Raw genomic sequence first — 26,145 nt, forward strand, 5'->3', positions numbered from 1 at the left:
AAAATTTATAAAAAACACCAAAAAACAAACAATCCAATAAAAAATGGGCAAAAGACCTGAATAGACACTTCTCCAAAGAAGACATACAGATGGCCAATAGACATATGAAAAGATGCTCAACTTCAGTAATCATCAGAGAAATGGAAATTAAAATCACAATGAGATGCCACCTAACACCAGTCAGAATGGCTGTCATAAAAAAATCAACAAACAACATGTGTTGGTGATGATGTGGAGAAAAGGGAACCCTTGTACACTGTTGGTGGGAATGCAGAATGGTGCAGCCATGTGAAAAACAGAATGGATTTTCCTCAAAAGGTTAAAAATGGAGCTATCTTATGATTCAGTAATTCTACTTCTGGAAATACTAGTAAATCCAAAGAAACCCAAAACACTGATTCAAATGAATGTATGCACCCTTATGTTCATTTCAGTGCTATTTATAATAGCCAATATTTGGAAACAACCCACGTGCCCATCAGTAGATGAGTGGATAAAAAAGCTGTGGTACACTTACAAAATGGAATACTACTTGGCTTAAAAAAAAAAAAAAAGGAAATATTACCTTTTGTGACAACAAAGATGTACCTAGCAGGCATTATGCTAATTGAAAGACAAATACCATATGATTTCACTTATATGTGGAATCTAATGAACAAAATAAACAAATGAAGAAAATTGAACAGACTCATAGATACAGAGAACAGAGTGACAGCTGTCAGAGGGGAGTGAGGTTGCAGGGCTTAGTGAAATAGGTGAAGATATTAAGCAAACAAAACTCTTCATGGACACAGACAGCAGTATGGTAATTACCAGAGGGAAGGGGTAGGGTGCAGGGGCAAGTAGAAGAGGGGGAAAAAGATTGTGTTGTTTAATTTACACATATTTGTGTGTCTTCAAATTTTACTTCTTTTTAACAATTGTTTCAGTTTTATTGAGATATAATTGATATACAGCACTGTATAAGATTAAGGTGTGTACCATAATGACTTTAATATGTTGTGAAATGATAAGTTTAGTTATTTTCCATCACTTCATATGACACAAAAATAAGACAAAATGATATATTTCTTAGTGATGAGAAATCTTAAGATCTATTCTTTTCTTTTTATTTTTTCTCTCTTTATTGATTAAGGTATTACATATGTTTCCTTATCCCCCCCCCATTGCCTCCCCACCCATGCCCTCACGCCTCTGGTGTCTGTGTCCATTGGTTAGGCTTATATGCATGCATACAAGTCCTCTGGTTGATCTCTCCCTCTTATTCCCACCCTCCCCTACCTTCCCTCTGAGGTTTTATGGTCTGATCGATGCTTATCTGTCTCTGGATCTGTTTTTATTCATCAAATTATGTTGATCATTATATTCCACATATGAGTGAGATCATGTGATATTTATCTTTCTCCGACTGGCTTATTTTGCTTAGCATACTGCTCTCCAGTTCAATCCATGCTGTTGCAAATGGTAAAAAGTTCCTTCTTTTTTTATAGCGGCATAGTATTCCATTGTGTAGATGTAACACAGTTTTTTAATCCACTCATCTGCTGATGGGCACTTAGGCTGTTTCCAAATCTTAGCTATGGTAATTGTGCTGCTATGAACATAGGGGTGCATATATCCTGTTTGATTGGTGTTTCTGGTTTCTTGGGATATAGTCCTAGAAGTGGGATTACTGGGTCAAATGGGAGTCCCATTTTTCCAGTACTTTTTTTTAAAAGCTCTATCATTGTTCACACAACTTTCCTTTTCACTTTGCTGCTATCACTCACCTTATTAGGACCTGGGGTGACTTACTGTACATATTTAATAATAAGTAGCAACAAAAGCAAAAAAAAAAAAACCTACAAAAATATTCACAGTGCAATTTCCTGAGATGTTAATAACGTGAGGTTTAGCAGTAAACTGACTCATATTTGCACATTCCCTCCTTTGTCGCCAGAGAGACTGTGACCAGTAATACAGGTATCAGCATGTAGGGGTTGTTGGGTTGAGAACCAAAGTTTTATTTGACAATCAAGACATATTTTCATGAACTTGGTCATGAACTGAATTGTTCAAAATGAGAGACATTTGAGAACTGAGGTTTGAGTGTATACAATACACTAGAGGCCAGGTGCACAAAATTCATGCATGGGGAGGGTCCCTAGGCCTGGCCAGGGATCAGGGCTGATCAGGGCCTTCTGGCTGCCAGCTGCTGGTCAGGGGCTTTCTTCCCTGGCTGCTGGCCTGGGGCCTTCCTTCATTATGCACCACCCCCTGGTGGTCAGCGCATATCATAGTGAGCGATCAAACTCCCAGTCATCCGGTTGAACTCCCGAGGGGACACTTTGCATATTAGCCTTTTATATATATGGACTAGAGGCCCAGTGCACAAAATTCTTGCACGGGGGTTGTCCCTCAACCCGGCCTGCACCCTCTATAATCTGGGACCCCTTGGGGGATGTCCAACTGCTGGTTTAGGCCTGATACTGGGACCGCTGGTTCCTAACTGCTTGCCTGCCTGCCTGCCTGATTGTCCCCAACTGCTTCTGCCTGCCAGTGTGATTGCCCCCTAACCACTCCCCTGCGGCCTGATTGACACCTAACTGCTCCCCTGCTGGCCTGATCACCCACAACTGCCCTCCCCTGCTGGGACCCACCTCCTCCATGTGAGGAGGCGGAGATGCCGGACAGGCCTCCTCCATGCCGCACAGAGCTGTGGCACCCCCAGGCCTCACTGTGCAGAGCGGCCACCGGGCCCTGCCTCTGCTGTGTGCGTGGCCATCTTCTGGCGGCCATCTTGTCATGATGTTGTGTGAGGGCGTGATGCCACATAGGCTTTTATTATATAGGACATGTGTATATATATATATATATATATATATATATATATATATACACACACACACACACACACACACACACACATACACACACACATATATATATATATATGAATTATGAATTATATGTAAGGTATATATGTATATATAAGACTTATATATATTGTTTTATTTAGTCCTTACAACAAACCTAAGTTGGTACTATCATTATCCTCATATTACAAATTCGGAACCTGGGTCATAGAGAGGTTAAGTACTTTACAGTGTGTCATGCATCAAGGACATTTATGCCCAGGTCTGTTTGAATATGAAATTAATACACTTAATCACTGGAACATATTACTTGATTTATTTTAAGGGACTGACTAAGCCCAAAACACTCATGACAATTCCAATCTTAACTCAATCCGTAAAATGAATTTTTGATTAGGTCATGGTTGAGATTTGATATGTGCTATCTCCCCATTGGTTATTTTGATGAGCTCCCACCCAAAAAAAGTCAATACATATTAGAGCTGATATGCTAGCAAGCCTCAATGATTTGCAACATTTCTTTAGAAGGATCACTGTATACTATACTAGTACTTCTTTATTTTATGTGCCCTGGGTGGGCATGAAACAGGTTTGAACACCAACCCAGGCATCAAGCTGGAATGAAAAAAAGACTGTATTTTTCTTTGCCCCTGACTAATATAAGAGTAATGCACCCCTATGTTCATAGCAGCACAATTTACCATAGTTAAGATTTGGAAACAGCCTAAGTGCCCATCAGCAGATGAGTGGATTAAAAAACTGTTGTACATCTACACTATGGAATACTATGCTGCAGTAAAAAAGAAGGAATTCTTACCATTTTCAACAGCATGGATTGAACTGGAGAGCAGTATGCTAAGTAAAATAAGCCAGTCAGAGAAAGATAAATATCATATGATCTCACTCATTTGTGGAATATAATGAACAACATAAACTGATGAACAAAAACAGAGACAGAAAAGCATTGATCAGACTGTCAAACCTCAGAGGGAAGGTAGGAGAGGGTGGGAGTAAGGAGAGAGATCAACTAAAGGACGTGTATGCATGTGTATAAGCCTAGCCAATGGACATAGACACCAGGGGGGTGAGGACATGAGTGTCTCTTTGCCCATTGCCAGGATGTTCCTTATACTTCTTTAACATGGATAACATCATCAAAGTTCTGTAGAAAATCTGGTCTTGTCAGTTATCTCTTAAAGTCCAGGAAGCTGAAGAGCCAACCCCAGCTTAATTTGACTTGTGTTTGGCCTTGAATCAATCCTTATGGAAAACCCTTAGCTGCCATTTGTTTGGTTGTTTGGCTTCTGACAATAGACTCATGTATTCTTAACCTTTTGTACTCAGATGTCGAGTGTGACTCGACACGGTTCGGTAGCAGCTTGAGAAAAAAGCAAGCGAGTGCAAAGGGTTAAGTGAAAGTGCACTCCAGTCTTATACCACCCAGACCTCTATTTTGACATCTTTATTTCCACCTGCAAAATCATTTTAGCAGCAGAGCAGGCTATTCACATAAAGTATGGACCAGAATGTAGCCCATTCACTTCTTACTCATACTGGAAGGCTGTTGCCTACAATGCAACTAAACCTGAGATATGTAGTTACGTGGGGTGTCTAAGGCTCTGTCATATTGGGAGGGATGATGAGGGAAATTCTATGTTTCTTTAAGAAAGGTTAAACAAGGAGGTGAAAATGAGGGGATAGAAGATGAGGGCAAATAGTGAGCAATGGATATTTCTTTTCTCTCATTGTTGGACTTCAGAGTTACCTCTGGGTAAGTATGAATACCACTGAGCCAGTCACACAGCTGGGATTCCCTGATGTTTCTGTCCTCCTTCTCTTGCCTTGGTTGAATCTATCCTCAACCACCAGGGTCTGGGTGACCTTCAGTTCTTTTCTCCCAGGCTTATGAGTCTTTGGGAAGACCAAATGAAATATTCATGTGTAAAGTTCATAATATAAATCAAGTAGGGAAAAATCCATTTTGGTGTGGTCATTGTATTAACTCTTATTTCAGTTCAGCATGGCCATCCTATATAATAAAAAGGTAATATGCAAATTGACTGTCACCCCAACACACAAGATGGCTGCCCCCATGTGCTCAAAGATGGCTGTCCCCCATGTGGACATAAGATGGCTGCCACAAGATGGCCACCAAGGGAGGGTAGTTGGGGGGCACCAGGCCAATAAGGGAGGGCTGTTGGGGGGGACCAGGCCAGCAGGGGAGGGCAGTTTGGGGGGACCAGGGCTGCAGGGGAGGGCAGTTGGGGGCACCAGGCCTGCAAGGGAGGACAGTTAGGGGTGACCAGGCTGGCAGGGGAGGGCAGTTAGGGGCAATCGGGCCAGCTGGGGGGGGGCAGTTAGGGCCAACCAGGCTGGCAAGGGAGGGACGTTAGGGGCAATTGGGCCGGCAAGGAGCAGGTAGGTGTCGATCAGGCTGGCAGGGGAGTGGTTAAAGGGTTATCAGGCTGGCAGGCAGAAGTGGTTAGGGGGCAATCAGGCAGGCAGGCAGGAGAGCAGTTGGGAAACAGCAGTCCTGGATTGTGAGAGGAATGTCTGACTGCCCCATGGGGTCGAGCCTAAATAGGCAGTCAGACATCCCTCGAGCGGTCCCAGATTGGAGAGGGTGCAGGCTGTGCTGAGGGACACCACCTCCCACCCCCATGCACAAATTTCGTGCACCAGGCCTCTAGTATATATTAATCTCCTTTAAAGAAACAGAAAAGGGATATATGAAATAATATTTCTAAGAGGCATGGTCACTTGCTTCTATTAATAACTACTACTTGCAAAACCTGGAAGTGCTTAAGATGTTCATATTTTTTGAATGATTGATTTGTTCCTTTATTTATACATATCAGAAAAAAGCCAAGTGGGGAGAGGAAATCGTCTGTTGCCACAGAAATGTGAAAGTCACACTTTTGGCACCATTCCCTGGTTGATGTCATTCTGGGGAATGTGCTAAAGGCCATGATTTTCCAGAGGGATATATATATATATTATTTTTTCACAGCAGGCACTTATTGCTCCTTCTGAAGTTAGGCCTAAACCAAGCCAGGCCTTTTTCTGCCTTGTTTGGCAGTACCAGATCAAGCCCACTTTGAAGCAGGAGCCTAAAATCTTTGCTGGTCACTATGCCCAGCCACTGATTGCACCCTCTTATACCTTCTGAACCTTCGCTTTAAGGAACTCTCAGCTGCTTGGCCTTTTCACAGGCTTCTGGGAAGGTTGATTTTCCCCTGCTGTGTGGAAGCACTAAGGGCTGCCAGAGGTCAGAGAAAGCCTCACAAAGGAGATGATACTTAAGACTGGGTCTCTATGGTTCAGGAGTCCACCAGAAACACATGGTTCAGTGAGAAGGAGAAGAAAAGTTTTTCAGATATTGACATGGCCCTGATACTTCTCTTGGGAGTGGTGGCTAGAATTTTTGTCACAGTCTCATTATCCTTGTATCCTGCTATAAGCATCCTGGGGCCAATTATCTAAGGAGGTCAAGCTCAGAGAAAGGAGCTCAGTGTAGAATCATATCTCATAGAGTATCAACAGTAAGGGATAATTCTTTAAAGAATGTATTGTTCAATTAATTTATTTTACTGATGAGGAATGTGAAACCCTGAAAGGTGAAGGCCACACAGTTAGTGACAGAGATAGAACTAGAGATAGGACTCCTGGATGCTTATTACCAGGGTTCTTTTTGCAAGGTTGCTTTGTGGCCTTAACATCTCCCAGTTGCCCATTTTATCTCCTGTGAGAGCTCCAATCGACCTCAGTTCACGCAGAGGTGGTCCCTTTCAAATCTGGGCAGTAATGTTTGTTGCCACTAACTCCCTGTGTGACTTTAGGAAAATTAAATTCCTTCTCTGGGTCTTAGTTTTTAGTTTCCCCATCTTAAAATGAGTGAGGGTTAACTAATGCTTTTATATCTAGGCCTTACTGAGAGAGGCACACAGCTAGTAGTTTTTACAGGAGCTTCAGTGTTTTTTTTAAAAATATATTTTATTGATTTTTTTTACAGAGAGGAAGGGAGAGGGATAGAAAGGCAGAAACATCCATGAGAGAGAAACATGGACCAGCTGCCTCCTGCACGCCCCCTACCGGGGATGTGCCTGCAACCAATGTACATGCCCTTGACCGGAATTGAACCTGGGACCCTTCAGTCCGCAGACCGATGCTCTATCCACAGAGCCAAACTGGTTTTGGCAGGAGCTTCAGTTTTTTAACTATATGCTGGAGTAGAATACAGGGATCTGAATGAGGCTGGGTGAAAGCGATGAAAAAACAGTGGAGACAGACTCTGAAGGCTTCCTACTGGCTTAGAAACAGATACATATTCCAAGTGAGAGGTATTATTTCTAATGTAATAAAACTGACACCCAATATGGGGGTATGGGAAGTTCTCATATAAAGTTAATGAGGATCTGAGACTGGAACCCAGGTCTTCTGACTATAAGTCCAGTGCTTTATACCAGTCCATACTACCTCATCACGCTGGTTGTGTTGCATCCAGGGCAATTAAAAATAAACAAACAAAAAACTACAAGCTCAGGTGTATGTTACAAGTATAGTTAAGTTGCAATGTGAGCCAGAGTGTTTGTAGCTGAACATTATAAAGGGAGAGATTCCAGAGCTTTGAGCGTAGAGGACGATCCTCCTCAGACTCCATTTGGGGGTATTAGAGATTTCCTTGGGCCTGAGCCCCAACATGAATGGGGGCTAAGGTCATGGTTATTTCCACTTTCCTTCCTTCTAATTGCTTCCTATTCATACTGTCTGTCCTCTCATCTCCTCTTACAAGCATATGACTAGCCCACCCTTTTCTGGTCATAAACAAAGATTACCAATCTTTGTTAGTTTACCTCAATTTTTCATTACCCTTCATAGTAACTTTCAAAGGAGCAAAACATCTCACAAGCCACTTTTGCATTTACTTTTAATTTCATGCTGTTTGAGATTGATTTTGTGATCTTCCAGAGCGCTCTGGTGGAAAAAGGAGATACTTAAAGTACAGCTTCTTCCTTTTTGGAAAAGGACTTGACCTATACCATATAGGCAATTTCTCACTCATCACTATACTTACCAACACCTTTTATTCTTTGTGTTGGTTCACATGGTCTTCAAGTATTGGTGCTTCTCCCTTGCAGGTGGAGCAGGTGCTGTTTCTGGAAGATGGGGGATATCAGGAGTTTAGTTCTATACATGTTGAGTTTCAAAGGTCTATTCAATATCTGAATGGGTATGTTAAAAAGGCAATTGGATTTATGAGTCTGTAATTTGAGAAACAGTTGTGGCTGGAGATATAATTTGGGAGTTGTCAGCAAGCCAATGACATTTTGAGCCATCAGAATTGATGAGATAAATTAGAGAGTAAAGGTAGATAGAAAAGAGAGTTCCATGAAAGTTCTCAGGCATCAGTTTATCAAGGAGCTGGGAAGCATTTGAGGTTCATCTCTAGAGAGAAGCAGCTTTGTTCTTTTCCTCTGATTGATATTATTTCATTTCTAAGTGTGGTGCAGTAGAGAGTGAAGCCACTGTTTCATTGTATACCTTGTGTAAATCACCCACATTGTCTGGATCTCAGTTTGTTATCTGTATAATGAGAGGGTTGGATGAGGGGATGTGATCTAGAATGGTTTATCATTTCTACTTGTGGAATTGCCAAAAGCCTGCTAATATGTGCTACCTTTTTGGATGACAAGCATGTGAGGAAACTTTCTAAAGTGACAAGTCCTATGCAAATAATAACATTGTTATTGTTATGCCCCTTTTATTTGTGAACTGTGGTGTAAAAATCATCGACCTAGAGAGTCAGCACACCTAGGTTTCTCTTTTGGCTCTGGCTAAGTCATTATATGATCTTGGATATGACCCTTACCTTCTCTGGTCCTCAGTTTTCACATCTATAAATGAGGGGCTTTGTTTTCTGCCAGTTATTTTCGATGTATTTAAAGGTGGAGAAACTTATTTATTTATTTATTTATTTATTTATTTATTTATTTAAGAATAGTTTACTGATTTTTAGAGAGAAAGGAAGGTAGAAGAGAGGGACATCTATATGAGAGGGTAACATTGATTTGTTGCCTCCTGCATGCCCCCTACTGGGGATTGAGCCCACAACTCGGGCATGTTTCCTGGCCTGGAATCAAACCAATAACATTTTGCTATACAGGACAACGCCCAACCAACTCAACCAGGATGGAAGAGAAACTCATTTAAAGAATAAATCAGTTTAGCTTTTCTGAGAAAGCAGGTTGAGTAGGGGGTGAGGCTCAGGTCACCTCAGAGGCATCTCTTGAGCTACTTCTAGAACTCCAGGACACCAATGAATGAAGTTTGATCCTCAGTTAACTGAGGTTTCAAGGCCCTTCCAGTTTGGACATTCTATAATTTAAGGGTTCCCTTGGCATCAGTATAAAGTCCAGAGGTCATAAAACTGTGTAAAGGGTTAGATAGTAAGTATTTTAGGCTTTGTAAGCCACTATGGTCTCTGTCTTTTCCTCTTCTTCCTACTTTCTTCTTCTTCTTCCTTCCTCTCCTCCTTCCCCATTTAAAATGTAAAAACCATTCTTAGCTCATGGACAGTACAAAAATAGGCCATGAATAAAATCATACATGTGGATCATAGGTTGCCAACTCCTGGAAAATCTGGTGTGACTTCAGCACAGTGGGAGGACTGTAGATTATCTTACATCCCCATAAAACCTGTGTACTGCCTGCAATTTCTAGATTGCTCTTGGCTGGGTGTGGTGAGGGTTGGAGAAGGTGCAGATCATAGGTGGAACGTGAGGCTCAGGCCCATCTGGGGTGCTGCTTGAAGCAAACCAGCTTCCCTTCCCTCACAATCCCCTTGTCTGAGATGGGCCATTCCATGTGCATACAGCCTCAGGGAAGGCACAGCTAGTAATAGTGGCCCAAGCTGACTAAAGTCCAAGAGGGGTGACTATTTGTTTCAGACACAGCTGGAACAGGGTGGGGGCAAAGGGGATCATCTAAACATCAGAGTCCTGGCAGAGATAAGGAGAGGCCTTATTGGGATCATATGTCTCTGCAGAGTAATAACACTGCCACCTGGTCATGAGCATTTTAGCTTTGGAGAATCCAAAGGGCTTTTCCAGACAGCATTTATTTCATACTCACTGCACCCTTGGGAATGAGAAAAGACGGGGAGGAGGTTTAGCTGAGTAATAAAAAAATAACTCTGGCTTAGGAGTCAGGGGCCATAACTTAGTCAATTATTTGTGAGGTAACCTTGGACAAGTCTCTTCCTTGCTCTGGGCCTATTTCCCTCATTTGTTAAGTGGTGGGATTGAACCAGATCAATGGTTCTCAAAGTGTGATCCCTGGATGAGCAGTAGCAGTGTCACCTGGGAACTTGTTAGAAATGCCAAATCTCAAATTTCATTTCAGAACTAGCAAATCAGACACTTTAGGGGTGGGGCACAGAAATGTGTGTTTTAGGAAGGCTTCCAGGCAAGGAGAACCAAGGCCTTTCCAGCTTTGTTCTTTATACATTTTAAATTGTGTTCTACATTTCAGGGATAATGGTAGCGACAATAATAATGATAATGCTGATGCTTCTGTTGACTTCAAGCCATACTTCAACAACCAGGTTCATCCCCCAAACCAGGACTTTGTTACCCCATGCCTTATTTCCTATGGAGTTTTTCTCAGGGTCTGTAAGAGAGAGATACCCTCAGGAATTTATACACTGTGCAGGTAATTTAGGTAAGGCAAGCTGTTCCAGATGATTGATGGAGAAAAAAAAATCACAAGATGACTATTTTGAAGAGCTAGATAATAGTGGTGCTACCAGTATTAGAGATTTGTGTGGGGGAAAGCTCACTATGGACGGGGGACTGCAGCATTGGAAAGGATGCCTAGTATTATTAGTAGTGATATCTTGAAGGATAGAAAGCATTTAAACACTTTCCAGGAAGGTGGGATGACATTATAAGGGATGTATACGAAAGAGAGACACAAAGAGAAAAAAAGCATATGACCTCAGCTTGTTATAGCATTAAAACTGGAATGATTCTTATGTATTCCCATGGTTCTGGGTGATTCTTGTGTGCTGGTTGTAACACTAGGCATTTACTTCCCATTCTGGAAAACATATTTTTAGAAAACTAATATGAATGGTATGAGGAACTAGACTCTGTTCTAAAATATAAAAATTATACTTTAATTTAGTAACAAATTGATTTTAATACAATTTCCAAGTGATCTATAAACACTACAGATATTCTGGATGAATAAATTATTTATATAAGGTGACCCAGAATGTTAATGTTAAGACTGGAACCCAGTTTTTCTGACTTCTAGTACAGTGTTTTCCTTCTAATATGTATTTGATTTGAGGTTTCTAGAATAGAGCAGTTTGGCCAAAATACAGTTTAAAAATTATGTGTTTGAGGTACATCTGGGAGACTAGGGCAAGACTAAAGAGAACTTAGAGTGCCAAGCTAAATCTTTTGAATTTTCTCCTATAAGTAATGGAATACTGTTGAAGGTTCTGGAGCTGTGGTGTGATATCACCTATAATTTATAAAGGTTACTCAAATGGTTTAGTGCAGCAGTACGTGGTGAATTGGAGTGCAAGAGTACTTTTAGGGAGCAAAGCAACTAATAAGTAGCCCTAAATGTAGGTAGGCTGAGAATGCCACAGACCTACCTACATATTAGGGCCTCTCCCTCAATACTATACTGTCTGCCTTGCATGTACTAAAAAACCCAGTTGGGAAAATTGTTGGCTGTATGGCTGTCTGTATCCAATCATAGCCTTGTACCCTCCCCCCTGTCTGATACAAATGACATTCTGGCTGAGAATGTGTCATCTTTGCCTGCTGATTGCCATGTTTCCTTTTTGCTACTCTCTCTCCTTATCCTGGGTTGCTGGAACAAAGGCACAACCAAGGAGCTCCCTTTCTCTTAGATGCCACAAGGGATGAAACTCACAACCCCAGATCTTCCTTGGACAATACAAAAAGCCCGTTGACTGAGAGACCAGGTCACCACTACACATAGAAAGCCTTTAAATATGGATGGCACAAGCTCTTTCACTAAAGCTGCTTTGGCCAGACCTATCCAGGACTCTGACTGGGTCCTCAGTGTGAGCCAAAGGCAACAACAACTAGAGTAGCATCAGTCTAGCTTTCATAGTTCATTCAATGTCATGCTGTCTAGATTTTCATCATGAATGTTTCTGAGACTCAAACGCACAGGGAATTGGATTGATTTCAACTGGAAAATATTCCTGCCATCTAAATGTTCTCTGGAATAACCTGCTTACATCTGTCATGGGGCGGCCCCCTTTCTGTAGAGCATGGCTTTTCCAAGGCTCAAGCTCCAGGGATCTGGACGGGAAAAGGAGGAGGGGACCAGATTCTGTACTCCCCTCATCAAGCGTGGCTAGCGCTTGCATTTTTCAGGCTGAAATTGGGTCTCTAGGGTTGGGGTCATGGGTGAGGTAAAAATTTGATGGAACAGGCCCCTGCTGGGTGGATCCCTGGTTGCAGCTGGTTGCATTTCTTTAACTGACTGGCTTCCAATAGGAAGAAGTCATCTTTTGATGGAGAAACATATTTTTTTGGATAGAAACTCTAGTTGGCCGGAGAGCAGGAGATCTGAGTTTAGGTTTTGGCTCAGTCATCAAGGTTTTGGCTCAGTCATCAACTTGCATTGTGGCTTTATGCAAGTTAGTCATCACCTCTCTCTGTTTAAAGTGGAGCTACTAATATCTGCTGATCACATATATGGAGTAAGAACAAAGTATGGGGGCCATTGATGAATATGCTGAGGGAAATTAAGGAACACTAGGAATTTTTATCTCCTCTAGACTCACGGAACCAAACTAGTTGTTCTTCTTTCCTTTCCCCACTGTCCCATGATGTTTTTAGAATGGCAGGGTATGGGAAAGTCTCCAAGGATTTAGACAGTCATAGGGCCAATGGAAGAATGGTGTTATAAAGAGTAACATAATCTAATATGAAAGTGGAGATACCATAATATCTTTAAAAATATTTTTAATCCTCACCCAAGGATATGCTTTTTTGATGTTTAAAGAGAAGAGGAAGGGGAGAAAGAGAGATGAGAGAGAGAGAGAGAGAGAGAGAGAGAGAGAGAGAGAGAGAGAGAGAGAGATTGATCAGTTGTCTCCTGTATGTGCCCTGACCACAGAACAAACCCACAACCTAGGTATATGCCCTGACCTGGAATCGATCCTACCACCTTTTGGTGTATGGGTGATGACACTCCAACCAACTGAGCCACCCAGCCAGGGAACACCATAATATCTTATCAAGGAGATACTGATAGTTGGAAGCAAAGTCCTGTTATAATGGGAAACAAGATGTTGGGATCATGGGTGAGACATGGGGTTCCAGGAAAGTGGAGTGCCAAAGAAAAATTTTATTGTTTTTTACCATTATATGCCAGACTGGTACTAGTGCTACTCCAAAAACTGCCTTCATTGGCTTCCTTGATGGTCAGACCCGTGACTTAGCTTTGCTATCTTTAAGTCTCTTATATCCTGTAGATCAGGGTGATACTTGGGCTGCATATACCTGGGAGGGAGTGTCAGAGAATGCAGAGAACAAGGAATCTCTCCCTGGCAACAGAGCTCTCTTTGGTTTTGCCTGTGCTCTACTGCTCCTATCTCTAACTTACTGGTTTCCTAAGATCCAGATATGTGCTGTAAAATATGGTAGCCACTAGCCAGATTAATAGGCCTGCATTGCTCAGGACAAGGCCTAAGTAAAAGTATGGATGATTTGTAGGCAGCCCAGCTCTGCTACAGACCTTAGGGCTCATAACTTCCTGAGAGGAGAATAAGGACTCTTTCTTTACAAGGGTTCTTGTATATGGAGCATTTAGAAAAAGGAAAGAAAATCTGGGAACGTCTGACTGGACTAGGCATCTTACCATCTGTTGATCCCACACTTGAATTGTCAGTGAGCCTAAACCCATGGGTTATCCTCTGGCCTCCTGTTTCATAGCCTTTTGTACCTTAGAAAGAACATTCACAGTCATTAATTTGAGTCTCCCTAATATGGTGGAGGCAAGTATATCAGGAATTATTATATTCATTTGTCACAAAAAGAAACAGATTTGACTCAACAAAGTGAAATGATGGACAAGGGCCTCTAGTTATAAGTGATAGTGCCAGGCTGGGAAAAGGAAAAAATATTAGGCAGCAAGCATTTTTGACTCCTTTCTTTTCATTTTCAGTCAACTGTAAAATCTGGAAGATTTTCTTCCTTACCTCTTTCTTGATCAGTCTATTTTTCTCTATCATCGTTATTATCTCTGTAGCCTAAGTTATCCAGTCTATCCTCCAGACTATCTTCCACATAGCTGTTAGATTAATCTTTCTAATGTGGTAAGCTGGTGATGACACTCTCCCTATGGAGAGTGTTTAAAACCCTTTCCAGTGGCTTTTAGAATAAAGAGCAAGCTTTTAAATCTAGTCTACATAGGTCTATATGATCTGTAAGGCATAGCTCTCCACTATCTCTATCTTTTCCCTTTCCTTCCTTGCATTCTATTATTCAATAACTTTAAAATTATTCATGTCTTTGAATATTCTGGCTCTAGTCTGTACATATGCTATTCCCTTTGCCTGCTACTCCATTACCCTTCTCTGTATTGGTAAATTCTGTAATGGAGGCCAATACAGCAAAAAGCTAGTATGATCAAAATACTGAATTTGAACCCTATTCATGGAGCATCTGCAGAGGATAGGTTGGGGCTGCCTCCCTCAAAATATAGTTGTGTAGATCAGACTGAGGTTTTGTGTCATTATACTAATGCTCTCAATTTTGTAAGATCACTTTTACATCTACTGTATTTGAAACTTAGAACTTCCCTATTCATTAGATAAGGAAACAGGCTCAAAGACATTGTGTCACTTGTTGAAGATCACAAAGAGTTAGGTCTTAATAGTATAGGTTTCCCAACTCTGAAAAACATTACCTAATTATATTGTGCTTATTATAATTTTCTGGGGAGAGATGCTGTTCCTCACAGATATATGTATGTTAGGGGACAGGTAGTAGAACAGTCAGGCTGTAGAATGCTTGTAAACCATGCATGAGTTTTAAATTTCTTTGCTTTGTGAGGTATAGATGCTAGTTGTTCAATATTGGTTCTCTCTTCCTCTATACCATAGTACTAGAAATTTAGCTGGAGACAAGCCTGCCCAACTAAAGATTATAGTTTTAAGTTTCCCTTGCAGCTAGGTGTGACCATATGACTAGGTTCTGTCCAATGGAACTACCCGGTATTGTATACAACTTCTGGGTTGTGTCCTTTACTTCATTTTTTCTTCTTCTTCCTGACTGGAAACGGATACGATGGTAGGATCTATGGCATCTATCTTGGACAATGAGTTGGAAGCTGCATGTTGAAAATTTATTCTCAACACTATCAACACAACACACTATTTCTTTTTTCTTTATTGATTAAGGTATTACATAAGTGTCCTTATCCCCCCATTGCTTCCCCACACCCCCACTCATTCCCTCACTCCCTGGTGTCTGTGTCCATTGGTTAGGCTTATATGCATGTATACAAGTCCTTTGGTTGATCTCTCTCCCTTACGCCCACCTTCCCCTACCTTCCCTCAGAGGTTTGACGGTCTAATCCATGCTTCTTTCTCTCTGGAACTGTTTTTGATCATCAATTTATGTTGTTCATTATATTCCACAAATGAGTGAGATCATGTGATATTTATCTTTCTCTGACTGGCTTACTTCACTTAGCATAATGCTCTCCAGTTCCATCCATGCTGTTGCAAATGGTAGGAATTCCTTCTTTTTTACTGCAGCATAGTATTCCATAGTGTAGATATACCACAGTTTTCTAATCCACTCATCTGCTGATGTGCACTTAGGCTGTTTCCAAATCTTAGCTATGGTAAATTATGCTGCTATGAACATGGGGGTGCATATATCCTGTCAGATTGGTGTTTCTGGTTTCTTGGGATATAGACCTAGAAGTAAGATTACTGGATCAAATGAGAGTTCCATTTTTAGTTTTTTGAGGAAACTCCATTCTGTTCTCCATAGTGGCTACACCAGTCTGCATTCTCACCAGTAGTGCACGAGGGCTCCTTTTCCTCCACATCCTTGCCAGCACTTGTCATTTGTTCATTTGTTGATGACAGCCATTCCAACAGGTGTGAGATGGTACCACATTATTGTTTTGATTTGCATATCTCGGATGATTAGTGATGTTGAGCATGTTTTCATATGTTTCTTGGCATTCCTTATATCTTCCTTCAAAAAGTATCGATTTAGGTCTGTAGCCCATTTTTTGATTGGGTTGTTTATCTTCCTTTTGTTAAGTTGTATGAGTTCTCTGTAAATGTTGGAGATTAAACCCTTATCAGTGATAACATTGGCAAATATGTTCTCCCATGCAGTGGGCTTTCTTGTTGTTTTGTTGATGGTTGCTTTTGCTGTACAAAAGCTTTTTATTTTGATGAAGTCAAAATTTCTCTTTAGTTTCCATTGCCCTAGGAGCTGTATCAGTGAAGAAATTGCTTCAGCATATGTCTGAGATTTTGCTGCCTGTGGATTCCTCTAATATTTTTATGGTTTCCAATCTTCTGTTTAAGTCCTTTATCCATTTTGAGTTTATTTTTGTGTATGGTGTAAGTTGGTGGTATAGTTTCATTTTTTTTTTGCATGTATCTGTCCATTTTTCCCAACACCATTTATTGAAGAGACTGTCTTGAATCCACTGTATGTTATGCTTCCTTTGTCAAATATTAATTGAGCATAGTGGTTTGGGTCAATTTCTGGGTTCTCTATCTATTCCATTGATCTATATGTCTGTTCTTGTGCCAGTACCAGGCAGTTTTGAGAACAGTGGCTTTATAATACAGCTTGGTACCTGGTATTGAGATCCCTCCTACTTTGTTCTTCTTTCTCAGGATTGGTGCAGCTATTCAGGGTCTTTTTTCATTCCAGATGAATTTTGGGAGAGTTCATTCTAGGTCTGTAAAATATGTCTTTGGTATTTTAATGGGGAGTGCATTGAAACTATAGATTGCTTTGGGTAGTATAGACATTTTAATGATGTTGATTCTATGAATCCACGAACACGATATGTTCTGCCTGTTTATGTCTTCTTGTATCTCTTTTTTCATTGTCCTCTAGTTTTCCGAGTACAGGTTTTTTATCTCCTTCGTTAAGTTTATTCCAAGGTATCTTAATTTTTTTGGTTTGATGGAAAATGGGATTTTTTTTTTTAGTCTCTCTTTCTATAAGTTCACTATTGGTGTATAGAAATGCCATAGATTTCTTGGCATTAATTTTGTGTCCTGCTACATTGCTGAATTCATTTATTAAGTCTAGTTATTTTCTGATGAAGTCGTTAGGGTTTTCTATGTACAGTATCATGTCATCTGCAAATAATGACAGTTTTACATCTTCTTTTCCAATTTGGATACCTTTTATTTCTTCTTCTTGTCTAATTGCTATGGCTAGCACGTCCAGAGCTAAGTCGAACAGTTGTGGTGAAAGTGGGCATCCCTATCTCGTTCTTGTTCTTAGGTGAAATGATTTTAGTTTTTGCCCATTGAGTATGATGTTGGCTGTAGGTTTGTCATATAAGGCTTTTATTATGTTGAGGTATGATCCCTCTATTTCCATTTTGCTGAGGGTTTTTATCAAGAAAGTGTATTAGGTTTTGTCAAATGCTTTTTTCTGCATCAATTGCTATGACTATGTGATTTTTATCTCTCAGTTTGTTTATGTGATGCATCATTTTTACTGATTTGTGGATATTGTATCATCCTTGCATCCCCGAGATAAATCCCACTTGGTCATGGTGTATGATCTTTCTGATGTAATGCTGGATCTGATTTGATAGAATTTTGTTGAGGATTTTGGCATCTATGTTCATGAGGGATATTGGCCTGTAATTCTCTTTCATTGTGTTGTCTTCATCTGGTTTTGGTATTAGGGTGATGCTGGCTTCATAGAATGAGCTTGAAAGTGTTCCTTACTCTTGATTATTTTTTGAATAGTCTGAGGAGGATAGGTTTTAGTTCTTCCTTGAGTGTTTGGTAAAACTCACCTATGAAGCTGTCTGGCACCGAGCTTTGGTTTGCTGGAAGCTTTTTGATGACTGCTTCAATTTCTTCCATAGTTATTGGCCTATTGAGATTTTTAGAATCTTCCTGATTGAGTTTTGGAAGTTGGTACTTTTCTAGGAATATGTCCTTTTCCTCCAGGTTTTCTAGTTTATTAGAATAGAGTTGTCCATAGTAGTTTTTAACAATCCTTTTATTTCTGTGTGGTTTGTTGTTATTTCAGCTCTTTTATTTCTGATTTTGTTTATTTGGGTCCTCTCTCTTTGCTTCTTAGTGAGCCTGGCTAGAGGTTCATCAATCTTGTTCATCCTTTCAAAGAACCAGCCCCTTGGTTTCATTGATCTTTTGTATTGTTTTGTTTGTTTGTTTGTTTGTTTGTCATTCATTTCTGCTCTGATCTTTATTATCTCCTTCCTACTGCCCACTCTGGGCATTTCTTGTTGCCCTCTTTCTAATTCTTTGAGTTGTAGAATTAGATGATTTATTACCATTTTTTCTTGTGTTTTTTTTTTTTTTTTTTTTTTGAGGTAGGCCTGTAGCACTATAAACTTCCCTCTCAGGACTGCTTTCATTGTGTCCCATAGATTTTTGGATTGTTGTGTTTTTATTTTCATTAGTTTCCAGGATGTTTTTAATTTTTTATTTGATCTCTTTGGTAACCCAATCATTGTTTAATAGCATGCTATTCTGCTTCTCAGTGTTTAAATTTTTTTATTTTTTTTATTGTAGTTGATTTCCAGTTTTATGCCATTGTGATCTGAGAAGATGCTTGATATGATTTCTGGTTAGCGTTGTTTGTAGCAGTGGTGGCTCCTCTGGCTGGTGGGGTAGGCTGCTTGCACAGCTGCTGCTTCTCAGATCAGGGCTGGCTGCTCACGGGGCTACTACTCCTCAGACTGGAGCGGGCTGCTCACGTGGCTGCTGCTCATGCGGTCACAGTGCACTGCACTAAAGCTTTGCGCTGGTCAGAGGGGAGCATGCTTATGGGTTGGCTGGAGAACTCACAGGAGCCTGCATATGGGTTGGCTGGAGTCTTGGTGTCTATGGGACCACAGCCAATGTAGCAGGTCCCTGGGGGGTGGGTGGCCATAGAGTCCTGGGTGTTACCTGAGGGCAACCTGGGTGGAGGTGAGGTAACAGCAGCTCTCCCCTTCAAAAAGGCGAGGCCTCGGGGAAGAGCTGGCCACTCTGGGACTATTTGCAACAGTAGCAGAGGCTGCCAGGTTAGCCGAGCCTGGTTATCCTGCCCCCAAAGGTCCTACTGTGACACACACACACACACACACACACACACACACACACACTCATACACACACACACACCATATGACCACACACTCCTCTTTTGCTCCCTCCCTCACTCATGCTCTTTCCCTCACTGCTACCTTCTTCCTGCCTCTGTAGTTGGGGCTGGAGTGTTATTGACCCATTCATGGATGGAGTCTCCTCTCCGGGTGTCTGGTTATGTGGCTCGCTTTTTATCACATTGGCCAAACAGGTAAAATTCACCTCAAGAATACATGACACAAAGGGAACAAAACACGAATGTACTCACGACACCGATAACCCCAATATAAGTGATCATCAGAGAAAAGTAAATTAGGGGAGAGAAAAGAGAGCACAAATGATATCAAAGAGAGAGAAAATGGTATGAAAGGAAAGAAAAAGGAAATAAATATATATATGGTGAGAAAACACTGGAGAACAAACAGATAAACCAAAACATACAAACACCAAATACCCAGTAAAGAGGTTGGGGGCAAAGTCTTACATACAGAAAGTAAGGTTAAGAATTGGATGAATGTGGGGAGGACTTCAGTTCAGTATAGAGGAGGTAGAAAGAGAATGAGTGGATAAGAAGAAAGAGAAAAAATAATAATAATAAAATTTAAAATAATTGATTAAAAATAGGATTAAAATAAAATAAATTAGAATGATGAAAAATGCAAAAAGAAATAGAAAATAAAGAAACAAATTAAAAAAAAAAGGAAAAACAAAGAAAAAAGAAAAAAGAGAAAACAAAATAATACTAAAATAAAATGAAAAAGTGAAGTGTCATTCCTTTGGCTGGTTTAAGATCCCACTCTTCTGTACTGCCTGCAGCTTCTCAGTTTCCTGTTGCTGGGACTAAAGGCCTCTCTTTAGGCCAGTCCCTGAGGGCTTTCAGGGACTACTCAGTTTTTTTTTTTGTATCCTTTGTGCCACTCAGGGTGTAGTCTGGGTGTGGCTGTATTGGTTGCCTGGATACTGTAGGGAGGGACTATCTCTTCAGGAGAAAATGGCTACCTAGATCCCATGCGTCAAGTATGACTCAGTGCCACACTCCCGGCCACCTCTCTCAGACCCTCTCCTCACCCCAGCCTCTCCCCAGACTCCACAAGTCCGCACCTCCACCTGCACCTTAGCCACAGGTGAGTGATTATACTTGAAAGGTCCTATGAACTAGGTTCAGTGAACAAAAACAAAGACCAAAAAGAGGGGAAAGAGCTGCGCCACTGTGAGCCCCTCTCCTCCCGGCACAGTGCGGCCTCGGCAGCCATCCAGGTTGCCCCCTCTTGGATCAGTCTCTTGTCACTGTGGACCCTGATCTAGAATCTCCTGCCACTAGCAGTTGTGCAGACCTCCTTTCCACAGTCACACGCTATGATTGTCCCAAGGGATGCAGCTTCAGTGCCATGCGGTTTCCCTCTGACCCTCTGCGCTCAGAGGTCTCGAAGTTCTCTCCAGCCCAGGTCCCTGATTTTACCATTCTCTAGCTGTGAATTGTTTCACCAGCTGAGTCTGCTTTTCCAATTCGGAGTGGATGTTATTCCATTTAGTTGCTCATTCTGTCTTCTCCGGGACAAACCTTGGGACACGTCCGTCTATTCCTCTGCCATTTTGTCTCTCGAGAAGTTCATTTTCAAAACAGATAAAACTCAGACTGTATGTGTGGATGGTATGAATGACAATCTTTTTTTTTTTAATTTCTTAGACGGTTGGGATCCTTAAGCACGCAAAACCTCAGAAAAGTAGGGTCCACAAAGGAACCACGTTTATCTTATGGTATCTAGTTAATCCAGAGCTGGGAATGCCTCTGGGTCATCTACCTCAGGAGCAGAAGCACTTGACTTGTTAGTCCTGCTGCCTTGGTTTGGATGTTCCACATGCCCACGGCCACCTCGTCTTCCCCTGCCATCATGTCTTGGGCGACCAAGGTCTCCAAAATTGATCTCCAGCTGAGACATTATATCATTTGCTGGCTTCCAGAAATGATGGCCCATAACCGAATCTTCAGGGTAAGCCTCTTCACCCTTTGACTAATGAAGAACAAATCCCTTCATCCATTGACCATCAATACCTTCATTTGGTTTTTGGATATTAATGTCTACTTTTTCCCGGTCCTTATTTTGAGTAGCCTTCTATCATCCAAAGTCATTTCTTTTGGACCCTCTTCCTTTATTTCTTCAACTTTGTTTTCCTTATCTTTAGTGTCTGCAACTGGATGTTCTTCACCTTCAGGTGTTTCCTCAGTCACATTTGGTTGCTCCAAGTCAGTTAATTCATCTTTGACAGTTCCCCAGTTGTGAGATCCACTACCTCCACATTTGTCTTCATGCTTCAGGCCACTGTAATGTGAGAAAGATCTATCATTTACACTATGCCTATTACATTTACGTTTGTCACAAGAATCAAATCCATCTCTGTGAGTGTCCCCCCCCACGTCCCGCGTGGTTCAGGGTTCAGGTTCAGGGTTCAGGTTCTGGAGGAGGCCACACACAAATGAAAGAGACTAGATAAGAAAATATAAATTTTGGAATCGGGGGCCAGGCGGGAGCCCAGCTCAAGAGGAAGGACTCCACTTTGCTCTGGCCTTGCTATCCCTTTTATTCAGGTTTTGGGATATACCCATAGCCCTTAGGCAGGCAATTCCAATAATAGCCAATCAACAAGGATTTACATAAAACTGAAAGGTGGAAGTTGCTTCAGCTACCATTGTCTCAACTAAACAGTGGATGCAGAGCTCTGAAAGCAGAGCTAAAGGTCTCCAGCCTCCCGGGTTCCTTGTCAACACCTCTCTGCTAGTGAAGACAATGGGTGGCTTCCAACACATCTCCTTGGCCCATTCCATGTCCACCTCATCCTTGATCTTTTCCAAGACCACCACAGCTTCAGATAGGCTGGTCAATAATCGGTCTATCAACTTAAAATTCTTGTTCTTCACCTTTTTCTTCAAGTGACTTTTCAAATTGTCATTCACGAGGTGATCACTGTTCTGGTCTCCTATCAATTATTTTCCCTTCATCCTGAAGTTTTTGATCCCGTTTTCTTCCAACATGTGTTATTCCTTCTTTCTTAAGCACCACCGGTGGTGGCTGCATCTCCTCTTTCTTATCAGCCACACCTAAGTTGGAAGGCAGTGGGTTCTTGTGTTCTTTCTGGGACTCTTTACCCAGCTGTTTGCCTGCCACATTGGAGTTTGTCTTGGCTGTGGCTGAGCTGCACTCCCGGCCTGAGGGCCCCCAAAACTAAGGTGACCAGACATCCCGCTTTTGGTGGGACAGTCCCGATTTTTAAAAATTTGTCCCGCATCCCGCGGCGTTTTAAAAAAGTCCCGATTTTTGGAAAGAATGCATAACAAGCTAGGGAACGGTGGGAGAACGGGAAGGGAATATACAGTTTATGGCGGCCATGTGGCTATTTAGCCAGGATATGAGTTTTATATTATTCTTGTTAATTTTATAATGTTAAAATGTAATAATAAAAAATAATTTTTGAGAACTGATTATTGAGAACTGCTTATCAAAGTTCGCATTGTTTGGACTTAATGAACAATGGCATTTTTTGGCATTGGCAACTATGAAAACATTTTGTAACTCTCAGACGATACACATCGTACTGCGTGCTAGTAAGCTAGTTAAACAAGTGATGTCATTACAAATCAGCTATTTAGATAATTTAGCTAAGTAATTTATTTATTTATTTCATAAATACATAAATTTTCTTGAATTTAGCAGACAGTACTCGTATTATTTATATTTTATAGTGGCGGCAAAAAGTCTAGCGCCAGCCTTGAAAGTGACACGACTTACGTTATGGCAAATTCAGAGGAAAAATAATACAAGTTAGTATTGTTATTATTTAGAAAGAAATATAGGATTAAAATTAAAATAGTTACTTTATAACAATCAAATTAATTTATAAACTAACAATAAAATATTTTCATGTAATTATGTACCTACTTACTGTGTTTTTAAGCAATATGTATATAATAATTTATAATATAATTTTAAATTATTTTTTTTTAGATTTTTAACATAATGAGTAAGAAAAGAGGATGCAAATTCAACGATGATCTAAGAAGTGAATTTCCCGGTCAATGGTGTCCCGCTTTACCAATGTTAAAATCTGGTCACCTTACCCAAAACCGCCCCCCCCCCCCCCCCCCCCCCCCGCCTCATTGACTTCTTTGTTCTTGTTCTCTTCTGCCTTAAATGCCTGAAGGGGTCTGATTTGTCATCAAATAACTGGACGAATCAGTTGGTGATTACACAGCAGCCAAAGCCTTCCTATAAATGCCCAGGCATAATGGTGGCTCTGCGGTGCATTCCTCCAACGAATTGCAATGGGCCATGCAGAGCCAAGAGCATATGCTTCAGCTCTTCCCACAAGATTCACATCTAGGTTCTTACCTCTGCTTTTCTATCACTTAGCTGGATAATTTGAAGCTTTGGTTTCTTTATTCATAAAAGGGAAACAATATTAATACTTACCCCATGAGGTTTGAGGACTGTCTGAGATAATTCATATATTGCCTATAGCAAAGATTCCCAAAATTTCTTAGTTTTCTGTGCCCTTAATGTGTCGCTAATTGTTCTTGCAGCACCCCTGAGCTGAAAGAAATACTTAACATTTCTGTTTACTAGTATTAAGTAATTGTGTACAAAAATTTAATAGTTTATATCACACCCTACAGATGTCTCTGTTGTTTCCCTCAAAAATTAAAAATATCTTACAATACCCCTGTGAGTTGGTTATGGTACCCTGGAGTGTCTTGGTGCATAGTTTAGTAATAGAATATTGCCAGACATATATTTATTGCTAAGTACCTGGTATTTATTATTATTGTCAAATGTCTGCAATTACTATTAGAAGGAACCTGAGTACCAAAGAGGATGCTGATTTAGTACTTTGACTCAGATGTTGAATATCTCTGATTAAGGATGATTCCTTTTTGGTAGTAATCCCTTCTAGTTTCAGGTTTCTTCTAAATCAACATCAACTCACCCAAGCCTGGGAGAAGAGAGTGATTTCTAAGTGCACTGACAAGAAAACATCATTCTAGAATCACTGACTTTTCTAGTTTTACCCCTGATAAGATTTTCCCAATCCTCCACTCTCAGTCATCAGCCAAAAGTTACTCTTTCAGAGAGATTTTTGTATGTTAGATAAAAAATACTTCCCACTCTCTCTGTCAGGCCTTTCTCACTATCCTTTTCCTCCCCCTTCCTCTTCTTCATCTCTCCATGTTCCTTTCAGCCAGTGTCTGAAACCTGGCCCCTGCCCCACTATGATGAAGGGAGGCTGGCTACTTAATTAAATAAAAATGCTTGGTTGAACTCTGTTTTGACTCTCAGCTTGGCCTGCGAGCCAGCAAGAACAGTGGGTACTTAGCTCATTGCTGCATTCCTCCTCCCTCTCCCCTAAGGAAGCAGAGTAAAAACAGGACACATCTTTATACTACTTACAAGAGACTTATTTAAAATGGGAAGACCCATACAGACAGAAAGTGAGGGATGGAAAAAGATATTCCATGCATATAAAAACAAAAAGAAAGCTGGGGTAGCAATACTCATATCAGACAAAATAGACTTTAAAACAAAGAAAAAAGACAAAGAAGGGCATTACATAATTTTAAAAGGCTCAATCTAATAAGAGGATATAATAATCACAAATATCTCTATACTCAACATATGAGCACCTAAATATATAAAGAAAATATTAATGTTTATAAAAGGAGAAATTCATAGTAATCTATAATGATAAAAGCATAATATGCTAATTAGACCAGATGTCCTTCTGGATGTCCTTCCAGATGACCTTCCAGATGAAGCCTGGGCTCTGGGACCTGGGTGCCCTGGGGAAGCTGGTGCCAACAGCCAGGGGATGAAAGGCCTACTCTTGCATGAATTTCGTGCATCAGGCCTCTAGTACCATAACAGTAGAGGATTTAAATTCACATTCACATCAAGGGATAGATCATCCTGACAGATAATAAGGAAATAATTATCTTCAATATTACATTATATCAGGTTGACTTGATAGATATGCATAGAAATTTAATCCAAAAACTGAAAAGTGCATTTTTAAGTGCACATGGAACATTCTCCAGGATAGGTCACATATTAGGCCACAAAACAAGCCTCAATACATTCAAGAAGATTGAAATCATATCAAGCTTCTTTTATGACCACAGTGACATGAAACTAGAAATTGACTGTAGGAAGAAAACTGAAAAACAAAACAAAACACAAATACGTGGAGACCAAACAGCATGTCCTTAAACAACCAATGGATCAAAGAGCAAATAAGTTTAAACAGAGAGACTCCAGAAGGTGACTCGTGGACTTGGGCATGATTAAGAGGCTAAGGAGAGTGGAGGTGAATCTCTCAGCAATTGAGGCCCATGGGAGGTCTTTGACATTTTTTCTAGAGTCTAGAGCTGACTTTAGTTCTATTTCATTGTTTTGATTCACTGAAGGGAAATCTGATGTTTGAGGAATGAGAAGGAATGAAATAGCAGAACTGTCCATACATTGTTGATTCTGGGCCTCCTTCATGCTGGCCAGCCGAGGTCAGGAGCAGTTGGCTGGCTTTTAGCCACAACCAGCAGCATTTGCTTTGGCTGTTGGGGGAAAGAGCACTTTGTGGAAAGCCAGCCCTCTCAGCCAAGGGCCTATTTTTGCCTTGAATCTGTTGAGTCCAGACTGAAGGCTGGGTCCAGGATCAACAGAGGCCATGGAAAATGGGACTGGATGCTTGGAACAAAAATTGTGGCCTTTGTCTTCCTGACCAAGGCATTCATCCATGAGTTCATGAAGGCAGGAATGATGGGGATCCAGTGTCTTTATGATATCAGAGCCAGAAAGAGCTAGCTGCTATTTGCATGGTCATTATAGCTAAGGACTTGCTGGCATAGTATATCACTAGGTTTCACCTC

At 40.9% G+C, this 26,145-nt stretch overlaps 1 pseudogene; it reads right to left on the minus strand.

Annotated features, from left to right (window-relative positions):
• Positions 1 to 20,998: 20,998 nt before the first annotated feature.
• LOC103303089 (plasminogen activator inhibitor 1 RNA-binding protein-like) lies at positions 20,999 to 23,512 on the minus strand (annotated as a pseudogene).
• Positions 23,513 to 26,145: the final 2,633 nt, after the last annotated feature.

This window comes from Eptesicus fuscus, chromosome 1 (assembly GCF_027574615.1).
Source record: "Eptesicus fuscus isolate TK198812 chromosome 1, DD_ASM_mEF_20220401, whole genome shotgun sequence".
Classification (NCBI taxonomy): Eukaryota; Metazoa; Chordata; class Mammalia; order Chiroptera; family Vespertilionidae; genus Eptesicus; species Eptesicus fuscus.